The 18,805-nt window shown below is 43.8% G+C and overlaps 1 protein-coding gene and 1 long non-coding RNA gene across 10 annotated transcripts in view; one reads left to right on the forward strand and one right to left on the reverse strand.

Moving 5' to 3' along the window:
- LOC121588753 (dipeptidase 1) overlaps positions 1–18,805 on the reverse strand; it is a 125,383-nt gene that overhangs the window by 29,524 nt on the left and 77,054 nt on the right. For 8 of the 9 annotated variants that reach the window (XM_041907069.1, XM_041907068.1, XM_041907067.1 and 5 more), the window contains one exon: positions 5,786–5,827. The gene's annotated coding sequence lies outside the window, so the exon portion shown is untranslated. Of the gene's footprint in view, positions 1–5,785; positions 5,828–6,827; positions 6,908–18,805 lie in introns of those variants that run through there. The other variant, XM_041907070.1, reaches the window with a different exon arrangement.
- Positions 13,314–14,033, forward strand: LOC121588754. The gene is made up of 3 exons (XR_006004209.1): positions 13,314–13,570; positions 13,704–13,817; positions 13,892–14,033. It is a non-coding gene; the product is annotated as an uncharacterized LOC121588754 (long non-coding RNA).

The following is an 18,805-nucleotide window of genomic DNA, read 5'->3' on the forward strand; positions in this document are numbered from 1 at the left end:
CCAAATGGCCATCGCAAATGAATGTGCGCTGGTGCGCCTTTGACAGATAGACGAATGAATGGAATGGAGTCGTTGTTGTCGTGTCGTGTCGAGTAAACCTCGTTAGTGAGTGAGTAATGGAAATGGTGCAGATTCGTACACCTGATCGTACGTGTCAGTGTCGGAGATTTACGGTTCCGTCCGTGCTGGGCTTGAACGGGGAGGCCGACTCGTGCAAGGCTATAAGCATAAGGTAACGTTTTGCAACATCCAAGCGGAGCGCTGACCGGAGACAGCAAAAAAAAAGACAAAGGCCGCAGTCACCAAACGATGGGCGCAGTGCTATAAAGCGGAATTGAATGTAACTTTTGAGCTCGTTCGCCGGAAGATTTAGTGAGCAAGGATGGTTGTTGCGTCCGTTTCGGTAGTGTAAATCAGAATTAATCAGAGCGTAACCCGATCACTGTTCGGATTTTTGTACGACAAATACCGGCACAGTTTGTGCAGAGGTATTCCAAGGGAAAGAGCATTATCACGTTACGATATGATTGATTTTTTTTGTTTCCAAAAAGGCAAGCAATAATGCTATAAACCAATTACGTTCGGCAAAGGATCAAAGCAGGACTGCGGTACAAATCCACAAAATTAACCGTTCGTGACCGATTGATGATTTTTCGCCAGCGCGCCCACCAGTGCCAACCCTCCCGCGGGTTGATTTGCCATTTGCCACGTGAGCATAAAGTGGCACGTGGGGCAGCAAAAATTGTCACCTTGTGCGCGCGTGTGGCGCACACAAATTGAAAGGTTAAAACACACACACACTGACCGGACGGGCCCGCTCGATTCGCTCGACTTCCGCCGGGAAGCACCACAAAATCGCCCAACTGCTGACAAGTGTGAAACAAGCGAAACAATGGTGCGAGAGAAAGCTCTGCTGCGGCGCGGGGCAGGCGGGAGGGGCGTGAAACTGTTGTGAAAGTACGAACTGTTTCCACGGGAAGCTTCCGCGCGTATGCCGAGTGCTCCTCCGTCCCATTTGCGTTGGCGGTGATGTACTCGTATCATTTGCATATAAATTATTTGATTGCAAATCGAGTTTCGCACGGGTGAAGCGTCTGTTCCTGTGTTCCGACCCCAACTGGGAGGCGTTGATTATACGCTGGGAGGCAGCGGTCTTTCCGGTCCCGAAATCAACAGCCAACAACCACGCGCGTGATCCGCCAGACAGCGCGAGTAGAGTGCCGCCGGGGTAGAAGGGTAGGGTTCACCGCCAGTCACGAATTTTCACCGAATGCGTGTCACGAAGCGCCATGAATCGTTTCGCCTGTCAGACGGTAATGTCTGCTGAGGTCGGAACCGGGCGACACTGTCAATTAAAAACTGAATGTGTGTGTGTGTGTGTGTGTGTGTGTGTGTGTGAGTGTGACGTTGAAAAATAGCGAAATCTCTGCCGCTCTGGAACGCCCACGACGTAATGGGAAAGTTGTGCGGTGGGGAGGCATGGAGTTTTGTTATTTCTGTTCCTAGAAAGCAACGGTGGGTTGCCCTTTTTTAAGCTGGAACATGAAGTCTCGATGGTGATGATGACAGCAAACTGCTAATTAATATGCTGTGGATGAGTTTAATTATCATAAATCGTGTTTAGGTGTAATGAAACAATTTCGTGCGCTTGCAGAGATCGTAATGCACTTAGTGCTATTTCTTAGAAACGAGACTGAAAAACGTTTATACTGGAGATGTGTGGCTGAAGAAAAAGTGACTGAATGGGTTGATTTTTGCCAGCTAGCAATTTTGATGAAACTCTCGTAGAAAAGCATGTATGACGCTTTGACGATGCCCCACCATCTGCGCTTACACTCTGATTTATCATTAATTCACAAAAGGGTAAAAACAGTGAGTCAGCACTGTGAGTCACAGTGAATGCAACCACTCAAGCGTGTGGTACTGTGGAACATGAATTAGAATTCATGTGGATGCATTTTTCCTGTGATTTAAATTATCTAAAAGAGTATTTATTGCCATACATTTGCGTCAAAATCATCAAAAATAATCGTTTCGTTAAATATCATACACATTAGTTTTGCTTAACTACTTGCACAACTTTAGCATTGTGATCGAGTGAAAGTGTCCGTGAAACTATGAGCTTTGAATCCATGTTTTACACATTTTTTTCCCTTCCATATTTAACAATGAAGGAAAATTGGGATGGTTCCATGGTACAGTCATCCACATGAACGATTTAATAAAATGCCCGTCATGGGATCAAGCTGTCAATGAACAGTCGCTCCGTTGTAAGGACTGACTATCCGCCTGCATGGTAATGAATTGAGTCTCAAAAACCTGTAAAATCTGGCATGTCCGCGTAGGACGTTACGTCAAATGGAAGAACATTACAGGGTTTCTCACGATTTATTGGTAGGTACACATAATTGTTTGGGCTCGTCTGACGATTTATTCATCGTATCTAGATTTTTAATTAGTTCCCATTATTTATTGTGATCGTCCGATTGGATATCAATACAATTGAACCAAAAAAAAAATTGCGAAACGCTCACAAAACACACGTGACAACATACCAAAACAAGATGGGAAGCCACCAAAAAGTTATGCGATCCAACCGAAAAATCGTGGGAAATGCTGTGAAAGATAAAAATATTTCTTTCACCAACTGCATTGTAATCAACCATGCTTCCTATACTTCTTAATGAATTAGGATGTATAAGAAAATGAATTACAATGGGGTTTATAAAATGTTTTCAATAATTCGGAACAACATAAAGCTTCATTTAGTATCTCATGCTGTACATTTTGACGGTATTTGATATGCGTAGTGGTCATAAAAAAGCAATATTTAACGTACATACAATCACTTAATATTTCTCATTGATAGATTGTTGCTTGTATTGTCAAGTGTTTGTTAAACTATTCCTGTAATTACGTCCATAAAGTCGTTGTTCGTCGATACATGTGTCCTTGCAGCGCTCCCCACTTAAGGTCTAAGAAGCTTCCCAGTGCCATCGCTCGCTCTTGCGCTAGCAGTTTGCCATCACATTTCGGACCATCAAGCCTTCGAAGCTCGGTGAAAGCCTAATAATTCGTCGAAAGAAACTACACCATCAGGTGTGTAAATTAAGTGGCACATGAGACTCCCTCTTCTCCCCCCTGGGAAGCATAGTAGCAACACAAGTCGACAGCCCGAAGCAGCACCACATCGTCTTGCTGCTCCCTCTAGGCTACGGTGGCTGGCTAAAAGCATGCAATATCCTCGGGCAAGCCACTTACCCCGGAGCGGCGTAATGGACGAGCCAAGTGCCGGCAGCGACGAGCGATACGGAGCATTTTAACAAGATGTTAACAGTCGGCAGCTCCCTGCAGTGACAGGCGGAAGGGCAGGGCAGCGCGAGGGCAATTGGCGAAAGGCGAAACAACAAAAACCGGAAGCATTTGGTTCGTTAAACATCCGCCCCGATACCCCGCTAGCACGCCCTGTCTGCCCTGCAGTAAGGATAGATTCACTTACGTTTCGAACGTTTCGGGCTCGGGTTTTGTTGATTATCTTTCGCTTGCAAGAAAAACGAGCACACTCCGCTATCAGCATAAATCTGACATACCGGTGCTTGAGGGATGCGCTAGGTTGTGGGTGTGGGTGTGTTCAGTCCCCGTTTGCATGGGCGCGCGCGTGTTTGAAGATGTCTGCTAATAAAAAAAAACACACACACACACGACAACAATGGTTCTTTGGAACGAAACGCGGCGAGATGAGAGATAGAGGCAGCAAGGATAAACCCATGAACGGTTGGCAGTTAGGGAAAATATTTACCCACGGGGTTTAATTAAACGTTGTCGGCACGTGAGAAGCGGCAAATGACTCCCGCAGTTCAACGGCCACCCCTGTCCCGCCGGCCTCTTGCCGGTCTCGCCAGAAAAAAAGGTTCGTGACTATTTGCACATACACACATACACAAACACGCTGGCTGGCTGGCATTTCGTGCATGTTGCTTGCAGCCTTATCGTGTGCACACGGCAGCCGCCGTGCCCCGCCGTCGACCGAGTTGAGGATTAGTCTTTCGCACGGAAGGTTTCCACTTCGAACAGCGCGACTCACCTGTGTGCGTGTGTGTGTGTGTGTCTGTGTTGTTCGTGTTGTTGTACCTGTCAGCCAAAACGGGGCAGGTGGGGGCGGGTTTGAGCACGGCCCGCCAAGAGCCCCACGGCTCGGCTCAAGCACAATGAAAAGCGAAAAGTAGTTTGAAGATTTTGAAAATGAAAGGCACACCTGAAATGGAACAGTCAAGCACAAGCGGTGTGCAGCGTGCGGGTGAACGCTCCAACCATCGCCCTTGTAGGGTGCAAAAGTTTTGCACCCCTGCCCTTTCCCCTGCCACCGCGCCAAACGAAACCTCGTCACGATTTGTACGATCGTTTAGCGATTTGATGAAATGGCTGGGGAACGGCCAGGGGAGGCGAGCGCCCAACCGTACCACCGCAATGTAAATAACGATGAAAACATTTCCCAGCCAAGTCAATCACCCGTGGCTTAGTGCAAAAGTTGGCCAAAGTTCAATCGACCGTGACCGAGTATCGCGCAACCAGGGCGGTGTGCCGCGATGATGTATTGGCGGTCGGTAAGGCCGACGTCGTGCAGCTCCGGTCTCTAGGGCGAGGGGACTTGCGCTGGAGCTGGCTCTTAAAGTGTTTTTTCAAGTGGGAGACTGCGCTTCGGTGGAATTTAAATGCCGGCTCGCCGGTTTAATTGAGTTATGTTTGTTTGAATGTATTTTCTTCGAATGAGTTCACAAATGTTTGTCATCTTCGTTTAGGAGGGAGACCTTCTCTAATACAGGCAAGTATGAAGCATGTACCGAGTGTATCACCAACTGCACAGACATTGCAACTAATTTGAGACAACAAATCTTGGTTTATAATTTCGGTCATTAAATTATAAGTGAAGTGGCCCCGTGTTTTATGCTCACTCACACCGCTTTGCCCAGTGAGAAACAACCCGTCCTTCGAATGATGGAACGGCTGGGACCGGTTGGGTCAAATTACAACCACTCACCCATCCCCGTGGGAGTCGGCATGGTGCAATAAAACCAGAGAAGGGCACATCTTAAACAAGTCCTTCTCGCAACCGGGCGACAGCTTCCCGGTTACTGACGGAAAAGGCAACGGTAAGTGTTTTCAACAAATTTAGCTAGTTCCTCGCCGGGCCGACGCTCGACGCCGGACCCATCAGTCTTTTGGGTCGCGTTTCATTTTACGAACGTCTTTCGCGTACCGCACAAAGTGCAGAATAAAACCTTCAAACGGCTGCGGGAGTGAAAGGTGGTTTTCATATTTCTACACACAGCACCGTAGCCATAGTTTTTTTGGGCCTGCCCCAGAGCCCGGTGGAAGGCGGGCGGCAAATGGAAACGCTGTTTTATTTTGCGCTCCTTTACAGTACACCTGATACCCTGTCCTGTGATGTTGCTGCTGCTGCTGCTGCTGACGTGACTGCCCATCCTGTTTCGCATTCATTTCTGCTGGTGTCACTTTTAATGAAACCGAATTTCTTTCTAAACCACCTTAATGGCTTTTTCTTATCAACGCCGGACGAAATGTCTCATTACGCGGTGTGCGGTGCGCTGTATTCATCTTTGAATATGTCATTACGATGGCCGGGCGAGTAAAGTGCAGGACATGACTTGTTTGTCCGGCGTTTTAATGGGCTTCTGGCTGTACGGCACAATAGTTTTTGCAGGCGGCAGGTGGCAAAAAACAGCTGGCTAAAAGTAGAAAATAGAGTCGTAAAAACAAAACTTACCTTACGTTCAAACCATAAATGATGAAGCAGTTCGTGCAAAGTCTAAAAAGAAACAGAAAAACTTCCGTAAGTCATGTGAACCGAAAAGGTAAAATGCAACGGGAACAAAAATATAATGAAAAATTACTGCTTTTGTAAGAAGAATAGCATACGCTCGGGCTGAATATGATGCTGATTGCATAAAACATTCTACGCGAATTCATAGTTAGGGTGATAATTAACACAAAGCGCCTGAAGATATGCAATGCGATTCAGGTAAATACTCATTTTAATATTATGGCAAAGGACGTAGAATTTCGATATGGCTCCTATAGAGCACCTACAGACTCAAGCATCCCTTTGAATCAGATTTGATCCCTTGTTAATGTCCCTCCGGCAAATGATTCAAATCTGACTGCTTTCGCAAACTATTCACATCTTAACACTCAATAATGCCGACTGGTGGCTAAAATCTTGAGCTAGGACTGACTGTTTGAAAGCTTTCCCACCCTGTTTGCGCCTTTTATTTGACAAGGGAGCATACGTCTGTTCGCTTCTGCAATATCTTTGCCATATTATTTGCCTGCACCAGCATCGGCCCCGGCGGTCAATTCAACTTCGTAGAAATATCTATCCAATGCGAGTCTTGGCAAAGTGGAGCAATGCGAAGACGTGCCCAGTGATGGAGCTGATCGAACGCATCCCTTTCGGATCGGATTTGCACCAAAGGCTGAGAAAATCACCGTGACGAAGGCAGGCCGGCGACACGATGGGGATGGGTTTCATCCCGATTCCATTAGCCGGTTTTTTCATCCGAGGTGCCGGTTTTGTCGTAGTACGATTGCCCGAGCACTAGTGGCGTGTGGAACGAGCCCAGGTCTGCCACTGTACGGGCGAGAGTGTACCACGTCGGGTGCAACCGTCCCCTTTGCGAGGTGACGCATAATCCTCAGATAATTTGCTAGCGATATAGCTTCGAAGCAACCTCCAGCCACGTTTGACCAGACCGACGTGTGTGTGTGTGTGGACAGAAATGGGCATGAATGTGCTGGTGGTTCGTTACCTTTTTTACGGTAGCCCTAAGGCATCGGTCTCGGGAAATGAGATAGACGAATGCGCATCAAGGCCCGGAAAAGGATCGGCCGTTCGACGGTGGCAAAGGGTTTTCATCAATCGGTCACTTCGGAGGCTCGAGGAAGGACGAAATCTGCCTGGAGTGAAATAGAAACAGAAAACATTTATCTATTTCCTCATCGTCGTCGTCGTCGTCGTCGTCGTCATCGTTTGGGATGCCATTGCCCCGGTTGCTTTCGCACTTTCGTTCTTTTTTATTATTGGTGTTGTTGGGATACCGGTTCCCGGTGCCCAGTGGCGAGTGTTTATCACCGGAAATTCACATTCCGATGTGTTCGGCTGCCGGAGAGGATTACTCAAGCAAAATAGATTTCGTGAGCAATTTTTTTATATATTCTACCTTATCACCAGTACCAGTACTAGGTAGCTCACATTCTTGCGCCTGCTGAAGATGAAAAATGTTAACATTTTTATCGCCCGAAAAGGACTGAAAGGGAGGTAAAAAAAGGTACCGGCTAGCAGTAGGCATTCTGTTATTCTTTATTTCGATCGCTTTGCCGATCGTTTCGAAATGAAATGTGATCCTGTTTTCTTTGCACTCCTTTCTCGGCCCAAAGTTTTGTGGGCATGATAGCGTGGGAAAAACATTTTATTTGCACCCTTCCCTTGCACACATTGCAAAAGCAAAGTAGGAAATCCCTTCGGCAGGAATATTATGCGACACAAAATCACATCATCGGGTGCGGTGGCTTCTTTTAAGCTGAGGTAAAAGGAAAGTCTTGGCAGGCTGCTGCTAAGGTCTGGTGGAATACAGGGGATGCAAAATCGGTCCTTTACCGTCACGTAAAGCAAATCAACGTGTTTGAACATTTGCACGAACGAAAATTTGTCCCATTTTGTTGCTTTGGTGAAATGAAAATGAAAAAACCTAGAAAAGCGAGTTGAAGAATTCGATTGCGAGCAAGCAAGCAACAGCACTTGCAGTTCTGTTCTTGCCGTTGAAACGATTTATCTGTGCACGTGTATTTGGAGCATCTAAACCAGGCCTAGGGTAATCTGATGCACCGGAGTCAGCACACGATGGGAGCGTCTCTGTCGTCAGAAATTACCCCTTTGCGAGTGCAGCATTAGGGCATGGCTGCGAGGCTCGAGGGCTTTGAAATTTGAGCTCGACATGATTGAGCACGAAACACCACGTCCCTGCTGTTTGAAGATCGACCGAGTGAAGTAATCATTCTTCTTGCGTGCACTGGAATGAAGTGAGCTCGCCTTTCTGCAGTGACGTGACTAGATCAGGAGTGGTTCGGAACAGAGCATCCCATCCTCTGTAAGTGGTCGAAGTCGTGTACATTCTTCCCTGCTAGAGTGTGTGTCTGTGTGCGTCAAAGCAAGTAGAGATGAAGGTTCGATGGAGTAGAAGTAGAACCGGTAGCATATGTATGGGATCTTGCCAGTCTGTGACCACCGTATGTGTGTGTGTGTGTGTTTACCCTGTGTGCCATCGGAGCTCCATTAACTAGATTCGACTTTTCTTCGGGTTGTACGGTACGGTACGGTAATAGCTTTATAAGTGATGAAACATAATACGCTCCCCGATGTGAGGGGAGGAACGTTTCGGTCGTGGGAAAAAGGAGTACTCCCGTGCTACGTACGAGCAGCTTGAAACTTTAGACTTTTGTTTCCCACACGAGATGCGGATCCAGTTCGGGAGTTTGGGTTGAGCGGTATGGCAACAGCCGTTTTGTTCAGCTTTTGCCCGATAGCGGAGTGAATTCTCTTAAAGAGACTGTTCCTAAGAGGCAGCCAGTTTTGGTGCCAGTTTAATATGTTATTGGTTCGCAATCATTATCCCTCGTTGTGTGTGGCAATCAATCATTCACGCGCAGGTAACAAAAAACCCGACATGCTATTATGTTATTTCGAACAATTTACTAATGTAATGCTATCGGATCCGTCACTGGCTGTTTGCGGCCAGTAAATAATGACAGTGATTGAAATGGTAATCACCGTGTGATTCTACCCCTAGCAAGCGCACTAGAAATTATTGTTCTCGATTGAAAACCGGGTACAATGATCGGTTTAGCAACAGCGCGGGGGGTATTTTTAATACGCCCCAATTAAGCCGTGGCGTAATTAGCGTTGCGATGTTTTGCATAATTTCCAAACCAACTCCATCCAGTTTCGTAATCGGTTGCAGTCGGTTTGTCTAGCTCCGTTGGGCGGGATGCTCCAGCGAAACGATCCATCAACTGTGCCGCCGGACGTTGGCCGATTTGCGGGGTGCTTCAATGTACGACCATTATCGTACACGACCAATCAATGAACTATCGGGCGAATAAATAGCATCAACAAATCTGACTCATTACACGCCAAATGATGGTTCATTTCTCTTCGCCAGACGACGCACCGGTCGGTCGGCTGGGCTCGTTACGCGGCACGCTCGAAACGTAAACAGGTGAGGGCCCCTTTTAGCACAAACCTCCAGCTCCCGCCAAAAGGGAGCAAGAATTAGAGCAAAAACAATCACGATCAGCTCGCCCACCTGCCCTGGGTGGATAAAAGACCGTGCGATGGGTTGGGTTTTTGGATGCCGGGTTTGGCGAACTACTTGCAGCAGGTGCGTCCCGGCGCACATGTACGATACCGAGCTGTCTGCCGATGAGGTGGTGAAGTGGCCGTGGTGGTAAAGATTGAACGGCGATACTTTATCTTCACCCTCGTTAGCTTCTCCCGGCCCAGGCAGCATCGGCATCCATCGGACTCTCTTAACGGCAGCAACACTTCGAGTTCTGCACTCAATAGCGCCTAGCTGGACCTAGGCGCCCAGAGCAAGCGGTGGAGTGGAGTCTTAGGGGGGGAGGAGAAACGCTTCAGGCATGTTTGAGAGTTCATTGGGCAGCGAACGTACGGTACGGGTACAGGGTTAAATGTACCGTGACGAGAGTTTGGTTCACTGTAGGCTGGAAGCGAATCTCACCATTCCAGTGCACCGGTGTGGCCTCCTGGCTGGCCTGGGCGGGGTGGCGGATGAAGAGTTTATGTTTGGCACGATGAGGTTCATAAAATTTCACTTCCGCTCGTCGGTGAGGGTTTTATTGACGCTTTAGTGTATCGATGCTGTGCACCATTTAAGGGACGCTCGAGAGTCTTATTTGCGGATATAATTCGGTACAAATGATTGCTTTATGACAATCGAGGAAAAATACGATTAGGGTCACATTGATAGTTTAGTTTTTGTTTTGCATTTTCATTTAATTGCAAAAACGTACCACTTTTTCTACGAAAAAAGCAAACATTGTTTTTAAAAACTTTTCTACTGAAATAAAGCTCGACACATTTACAATACAAAAAGGTAACCTGTTGCACAACCTGCAGTATGGTCGACTGATCGACCTTATACTCATTATGCTAATGTCACAAACATTCCACCCGCTCGCTGTGCAGCATCTGCTGCTTGCCAATTCCAATTTGCATCATAACGAGAAACAATTAGCTGCGGAAGAGCCAGGCGTGCCCCAAGCAGTTAATAAAGCGACCAGTCCAACGATCGGCAGACAGAGCAAATTGACATTTCTGCCCGTCTCGCCCGATTAATAATGTCCCTTTTCGGCCGGCATGCAATTAATCTTTATTTACGAGGACGCCCGAGATCCTTCGAGTCGGGTTTCCTCTTCGGCGAATCGCTTTTGGGCGGGGGTAGATCGTAATTTGAGCATTCCGCTGGCCATCAAAGAAGGTGATCTGATGCGCCGCAGCACTTGAACCGCCAGCACGCCACCAAGGCTTCATTTGTTTGTCGATTTGAGTGTATGTTTTTACCACCATCACCTTACGCGTTTATTGCTTTGTCAGCCCCCGGCACCCAGCAGCGAGCAACGGTAACGGTCATTATTGAATACGAGACCGAGAAAGATGAACGACTGGAGAGGGGAAAAGGAAATTTTAATTACTTGTTTTACTCTCCCTCTTCCATTGTGCTTGCCATCCTGCTTGCCACGAAGATGGCATTCATTCGTTTGCATGCGACGAATGGTGAACTTGATCCACGATCTAGGCTGGGAAAGCATTCACCGGCGTTGAGTGGCACCGTCTGGTCGCAGGAAAAACACTTCAAAAAGGGAAATTGAATATCGATTTTCAAATTAAAAACAATCCAAGCAATTGATTAATTGTCACACCCGTGGCGGTATTGGACGTTGCAGGGCCATTTTCTGTGCGGGTAAGGGCACACGATCCAGGTAGCATCGTCGCGTTTGTTGATTGGAAAAGAATTCCACGAAATGAGTTTCGACTTTCGTCGTTCTATCGCATCGGTTGGGGAGCAAAAGTCAATTGGTCGTGTTTTGGTGGAGCTTGAATGAAAGTATAGGTGGCATGACTCGAACTGAGTGAATTAGAGCGAGATCCATGTTAAAACCAACACGCACTTACGGGTATCCTTTCTTTGGGTTGAGTGTTTCTATGTGGGATATGTTTCTAGGAGGGAACATTCTCTTTAATTTCTTTTCAGCGATTTGGTGATGTTTCAAAACAAATTAAACATTAATTTGTTTAACAAACGTACGAATGAACGCTACTCCAACAAGGTTTGCAGTTTCATTGCTACCGAAAACAAACGATTCAAAATAAAATCAGTTTCAATTCTCCGGAAAACAGGCACCCCCAACCTGTCCCACCCATAAAATAGAAGAAAACCATCTGGCACACTGATTGCTCCGAAATCGATCACGGTACAGTCGGGCGGGCGAGCTCATTACAGTAATGATTTGTCGAGTGTTTGGGGGGAAAATAGAGCAAGAAAAATAAAACCCCTTGCGCGCTTGCAACTGACGCAACCACGAGCGCGATTCACGTACCGACGGGGTATTTTCTCTCTTTCTGTCTCTGTCTCTCTCTTTCTCTCGTACTTAGATCCTTCTCGTCAGGTTTACCCCGTTTGCCGTGCATTCGATGCCGTGGCCAAAACACACTCCACACAAAAACGTGCTTTCACCGGGTCCCGTTCGGCAAAGCGATGAAATAGGAAATAAATCATCACAATCGAAACCCGGCTGCTTGTCGCTAACGAGGGCGAATAGCGATGACATCGAATGGGAGTGATGGGCAGCGGGGATGATGAGAGGATAAACGTGGTGGTGGTGTCGCTTTATGCGAATGAAAATCATTCGTTGAAACTGTGCCAATCGAAGGCAAAAATGGTCAGAAGCGCAGAAGGAGAGAGAGACAAGAAACAGGTGGTTGGCAGTTGGCAACCCTCGCCAGCTTCGCGGCGACTACAGGTGATGTTGCTCGGTCCGCCTCCCTCTCTCTCTCTCTCTCTCTCGAGGGTCCGCTTTTGCCAAAATGAATGGTTTGTTGATAATTTTCACTGAACGATTTTGTCATTTTCACAATCGTCCTTTTCGAGAAGCAACCGGGAGCAGGCAGAACAAAGCAGGAAGTTCGGGCCGTTCCGAAAAACCATTCAATTTCAACCCCAGCGGCTAGGCGGATTTGCTATTTTCATCATTATCTTACCCGGGATTGCCGGGATTGAGATGCTTGGCGTTGGCGTTTTTTATTCGCTAGCCAGATGGTTGGTTTTGCGTTCTATTAAAAATAAGTTTTGGTAGTCTCCCACCGCGGCCCATTCACTGGTTCCTGTTGAGCGGGAAGTGAAATGGTGCCTGAAATAAATAACACGCGACAGTCATCTTTCTTTACACCGGTGACACAACCGCAGCAAACAACACCCGCACGAAGCACGCGAAGCATTTGCACACACTTTTGGTTTGCTTTTGTAGCGTTCGAAAATCACCTGAATAGGTTTGGAAATGAAGCTTCCGTAGTGGTTTGGCAGGGACAGCCGATGGGAGCTGGCAGATAGACACGGGCGCAGCGGAGTGTTTCCTGGAGTGTTTGTGAAGAGTCGAAATGAGGAGGTTGGCTTGGTTTTTTTGTTGTTGCTGTTATCTTCTCTCCAGCAAAGAGGAAGAAGCAGCAGGCGGGCGGATCAACCGAGGGTCGTCTCCGTTGTCGATATCGTTAAAATTCAATCAAGTTTATAATGGCACAGGGCTGTTGATTTTGAGAAACTGTTGAATAATATCGCTCTCGTACGCCATGCGCAAACATCCGTTTAGCCTTGGAATGCGAGAGAAGGAGAGAGAGAGAGACAGAGCGGTGGAGGGGACGGAAGAAGCCGAAACTCTCCCACTCTTACTGACACACCCACACAGAAAACGGCAATTCGGCTTAATCGCTTGCCCTGTTGCTGGTCCGCTGCTCGAGGTTTGGAGTGTGTTCGGCTTACCTTACCTCAGGCCTCCGAAGAAAGCAGTGGATTATATCACTGTGCCAATATTTGATCGATTTGCTGCAAAGTCGGGAAGGATAAGGAGGGGGCACAGTGACGCAGCTGCCAGCTGGGGCCCGGAAGGTGGCGTTGTACATAAATAGAACATCAGCGTCCATTAGAGTAGGCTTCGGGAGTAAACATAATGGCGGGTCGTTTGCGCGCTAAGGTGTGACTGCTGTTCCTGTTTGGCAATTACGTTCAGTGATTCTAATTTCGTGCACAATGGACCTTTGATGGCATACTGCGGAAAAGGGCAATAGCAATTCCGCAAGAGCAGTAATTGATTTCGGTTGATTGCTTTTTTCAGGCGGTTCCGTTGAAAAATTTAAGTTTAAAAATAGTTGCCGCTAAGCAGTGTAGTGAACTTTAATGTAAAACGCTTTGGGCGTCTAAAGGTAGGCTATCCTGGAGACATTTTCAATAGTTTAGCCTGTTGACAGTACTACTTAGAAGTTTAATTTATTTGTTAAAAACCTTATTATTATTGATTTTTTTTAGTATTGAAACTAAATCTAAGTTTATTTTCAGGTGGTTCACTTAAAATTGACAAAACAGCAATTTCATCAATATACAGCCACCTTGAAGGATTTGCTCCGGATAGCAATGACCTAAATCCTCGACCAAAGTAAATCGACAAACACTGTAATGAAAACATAAGATAAGAAACAAATACACCCTTAATCACATTTCCAAACCACATACCCATTCTCAAACAGATTCACACCTTTGGCCAAACAAGCAGGCGTCAATGTGAAAGATATCATCACCATCTCCCCCGCACCGGGCGGCCCACGGCGGCAATGCGTGTTTGAGCGTGTTTATTTTCATACTCAACCGGATACTACACCGATCCGAAAGCCCAAATCCTGGACCATCGCGCTCGGCCGGCAGCCGGGCACAAACGGTGGTGAATATTTTATGCTCAATCGGGTCGCTTTCCTTTAGCCCGCCTTATGTTGAACCTTTTTTTTTGTTTTTGGTTCGCTGTGGCTCTTTTTCTTATTGACGTTTTTCGGTTTTCGGCGGGAGTATGCCTCCGTAAAGAGAGTTATCAGCGAGTGCTTTAGAGCGCTATAAATATTTGTGAGACACTGAAGGATTTTCAGCAGAACTTGAAGAATGCCAGAATTCATTTCATCCACCGACAGCCACGTTGCGGTGATGTAAAGGGCCACTCGGGATGGAAAGTTTCCTTTCATCGATGAGTGGAATGAAAAGTAATTCAATAAATCTTGAAACTTCCCAACCAACTCGCCCCCGGCCTCGGCCTGGTTGGAGGTTGAAGTTGATTTTAGGGAGCAAACAGGAATCCTTTTTCCACCCTGCAGCGTTGTGCTCGTGACAGTTGACAACGCACCTAAATTACATTCACACACAGCCACACACATACTGTCCAGTGGCGGATTTACACCTTTAGGGGCCCTAAGCGGAAAAATGAACGGGGCCCCTATTAAATTCCATTATTATAAACATAATGTTTTTTTCTAACAATTTGATGAAGTTAATCATATTTGGTTATTTAGTTCCAATTCATGTTCAGATTGTATTGTATATTAATGCTTAAAGTTTAAATAAATTTCATTGAATTTCATTAAAATAATGTTATACACAACTATTTTTGTATTGTTCATATAGATTCCACAAGCCATGTATTTAACGTTAGTTCTTTTTTAGTTCTTTGCGATTTTATAGCTTATTAAGATTATCGATATATTTTTAGGACCTACTAAATTCAAATAATTTTTTTTCTAGACTTTTTTCTAGCAAATTCATCAATCACTGAAGATGTATCGATTTTGTCCAAAAATTCTTGCTCAATGTACAATATTGCCAAATTATTTAATTTTGATTCTCCTGTTGAATTGCGCAAATAATTTTTTACACGTTTCAGAGCCGAAAACGATCTTTCTCCTGAAGCATTAGATATTGGAACTGTCAACAAAATTTTCAAAATTGTTTCTATATTGGGAAATGTACAGGACATTTCCTTGGATATACGATACAAATTCATAATATCAAGATTATCATTTGAGTCTTGATGTTCATCTTTTGTTTCCTTCTCACTGCTACGATTTTCTTTTAAAAATATTACGAAGTGATTCAGCTCCTCTTCTAAGACGCAAGTATCGATGTCAGACGAATATAATAGTTTAAGTTTTTCGATACATTCTTTTTTTTCTATTTGTGTCATGTTCCAATAATAAAAAATTTTGAATGGTTCCAAAATCTCTTCATACTTTTCAGCTCTTTGCGTTATTTGCTGTATGATGTTATCACAAATAACAAAAAAAAACATTGACCTTAAATTCTTCTCTTGGTGTAAATTCGTAATCCTTTTCATTCGAATCATCGGCAAACATTTTTCTCCGTCTTTTTCGAACCTGTCCGCAGTTTTCATTAAATGACAAACCTGACTTTTGTCTAGCCTCTTCTTCAATACTTTCAAAGTTCTTCCTATAGTTTGAAATATATTGTTGAAGGGATCGCAAAAGAGCTGCTCCTTTCATTATTTCGTTATCAATAGATTGTAATGATTTGCTTGTGGCATTAATTCTCTGTAAGATGCTATTCCATATAATAGTGAGTAGAAAAAAATCGATCCTAGTCATTTTTTTAAGGAGAGATGTGGCTTCTTCTATTGTAGATTTTTTTTCGTCTGGGGTCGTAAGTATTTCATTTAGAGCTTCTTTAATGCTTTTATATCCGGTTTTGATTGCATACACTGCATCAGCCCGGGCAGACCATCTAGTATCAACTAATCTTTTTAAAAATATAGGCCTTTGATGGTCTTGTGATTTTAATTTTTGTGTCAGAACAGTCCAACGATTTGTCGAGGATGAAAAAAAAGTGTATAATTTTTGTAAGAATATAAAATAGTGCACTGCAGCGCTACAATTTTCGGCAGCGAAATTACCGACCAGATTCAAAGAATGGTTTGCACATGGTACGAAAACTTCACTAGAGCAGTGTTGTTTTATTCGCGCTTGTAAGCCTGTATACCTGCCAGCCATATTTGAGGCATTGTCGTAAGATTGGCCCCGACAATTTTGCACATTAAGGTTTAAGTTGTTTAAAAATTGTATGACCTCTTGCTCCAAATGTGACGAATCATGCTTGTGAGTTGGTATAAACCCTAGAAAGCGTTCTTTAATGTTTCCTGAACCTAAGACATATCTGACAACGAAGGTTATTTGATCGATGTGAGATACATCAGGAGTGGAATCAACAATAATGCTGAAATACATAGCCGAATGAATCTCTTTAACTATTTCATCCCTAACAAAATTTCCAAGTATTTCCAGGAATTCATCACAAATTTTATGTGAGGGATAATTAACATTCCCACTTCCTTGGCTACCAAACTTTTCTAAATGATGTTTCAGGAATTCATCGTACTCACTTAAATATTCCAAGCATGTTATGTAATTTCCTTTTCTGCTAGAATTTTTTCCTTCGTCGTGCCCCCTAAAGCCTAGTCCTAAGCGACTTAACAATTTTACAGTTGAAACTATTCTTTTTAAAACCTCCCTCCAATATCCTTCTTCCTTAGTACGTTCCTGCACAATCTTTAAATCTATTCTTTCTAGTTTCGTTGTTCTTCGATACAAACTGCACATTGATAAAAAATGGTCCTTTGAGCTTTCGTGTTCTGATAAAACATTTGTAACCGACCTCCAATTGTTATAACCTGTTTTTAGTTTAGAACCGGATTTCGAAAAAAGTTTACAGGGATAACAATACACGCTATTGGTGGTTGCAGAATAAATCAGCCAAGTTCTTTCTTCGAGACTGCCATTGGATTTTTTCCTTTGAAAATGATCGAGTGTTAAACTTCTATTGTATGTACCATCCTTATAATGGTACAGTATTTTTGATTGATTTATATCTCCAACATTTTTGGGTTTATTTTGAATGACGTACTCAATGAATTCATCACCAAAATTGGAAGGCCAAAGAGCTATATCAGTTACTGAGTAATTTAGCGGATCATTCTCAGTTTCGTTACTATTTATATGTGTAGATTTTCCATCGCATATAGCTGAATCAATTACGGAACAACTAGCGCAATCCGTGTCATTTTCTGCAGTATCATGTAGCTGCGATGCTTTTTCATTGATTTCGTTGCAATCAACTCTACCGTTTGAAAATGTATTAGGCTTTTCAGGTGATGTTCTCGATTCACCAGAAAATGTTGGTCCCGATTCAACAATTAAAAATTTATGAAGTGCATTTCGCTGACTCTCAACTACTTCTTGATCCTTTTTAATTTTCTTTCGCTTTTCAGCTCCACTCTGATACCTCTTCATATTGTTTTTTTTTTTTCAATATAGTGTACGTACACTTGCAACACCTAACAAAAACTTTTCAAAGAACAAATAGTACTGTAACGAACAAGAATGAAGGATATTAGCATTAGTAAACACAACACGAACTGCTTTCAGTAAAACCATCCATAATCATATTCACCTGTAAATTGTATGAAGGTTTTCTACGCGAAACATTAGTATAGATAAAATATATATTATGACAGTTATGTTTCATGTAGATAAACAGTTATATAACCCTTAAAACTTTCTGAACGCCAAGAATTCTATGTATAAAAAAAACACAGTTATTTGATTTGTGAGTAATTTAGCAATACAGAAACAATAATAACGTTGCATTGAACAATAACGTCACCTAATAATTACTCGAAAATTCCCTATGTTTATCACTAACATGCTATTCAAATCTGCTCCTAACAAAATATATTTGACGACAGGCCACTCACATACTTTTGGCACACGCAATATCAAATTTAATGGCTCTAGATTGGCTTCCACTTGTCGACTGATCACTTGTTCAGAGATACAAACTGTAAAGAATCTCATGATGTGGTTTTAAGCCAGACTTTTTCTTGGGAAATTTTGAACAAAGTGCCAAAAACGATACAACTAGAATCGAAATAATACAGGGTTTCTATCGATATTTTTTATTCCTCAAAATAAGTTGTATCATTTCCACGATGTATTATTAGCCTCCCTCATATTTTTTAATTGTTGACCGGATTTATTGGAAACATTCCAGTATTTTTTTTTTAATCGGGAAACACTATAAAAAATATCAGACGAATCAAAAAAAATCAGGAAACATCGAAAAATCGTTGAGAAACAACCCAAAAAACCCTGTAACACTACCACGTTAACCATCCGTTTACCGTTATCTTCCATTATCGTCAGGATTGTAAAACTCTTTATATTACAATTAATTACAATATCTATATCAATTACTTTTGCAATATTTGTAGTATATCATAATACTTAAATTAAATTATTCAAAAACATGTTAAAAATATTTTGAAAAAAAAATCCCATTTCGAATGAAATAAATGAAGGATTTTTGGTTCCAATTGTGTTTGACACTCATGAACTATGAAGCACAATCAAATTTTCTGAGGAACTGGGCACCAACTGTGTGACTTCGATCACATGCATGTATTGCTTCTACACAACCACATTTATTATTGCACTACATGTAACTCAACGTTCGACACGTCGAACATCACGCCCCCAACAGACGTTTTGATGAAAAAAGTGTGCTATGCACAGCAACGCATTATGTCCAAGGAACTTATGGGAGGTTCACGCGAG

This window comes from Anopheles merus, chromosome 2R (assembly GCF_017562075.2).
Source record: "Anopheles merus strain MAF chromosome 2R, AmerM5.1, whole genome shotgun sequence".
Classification (NCBI taxonomy): domain Eukaryota; kingdom Metazoa; phylum Arthropoda; class Insecta; order Diptera; family Culicidae; genus Anopheles; species Anopheles merus.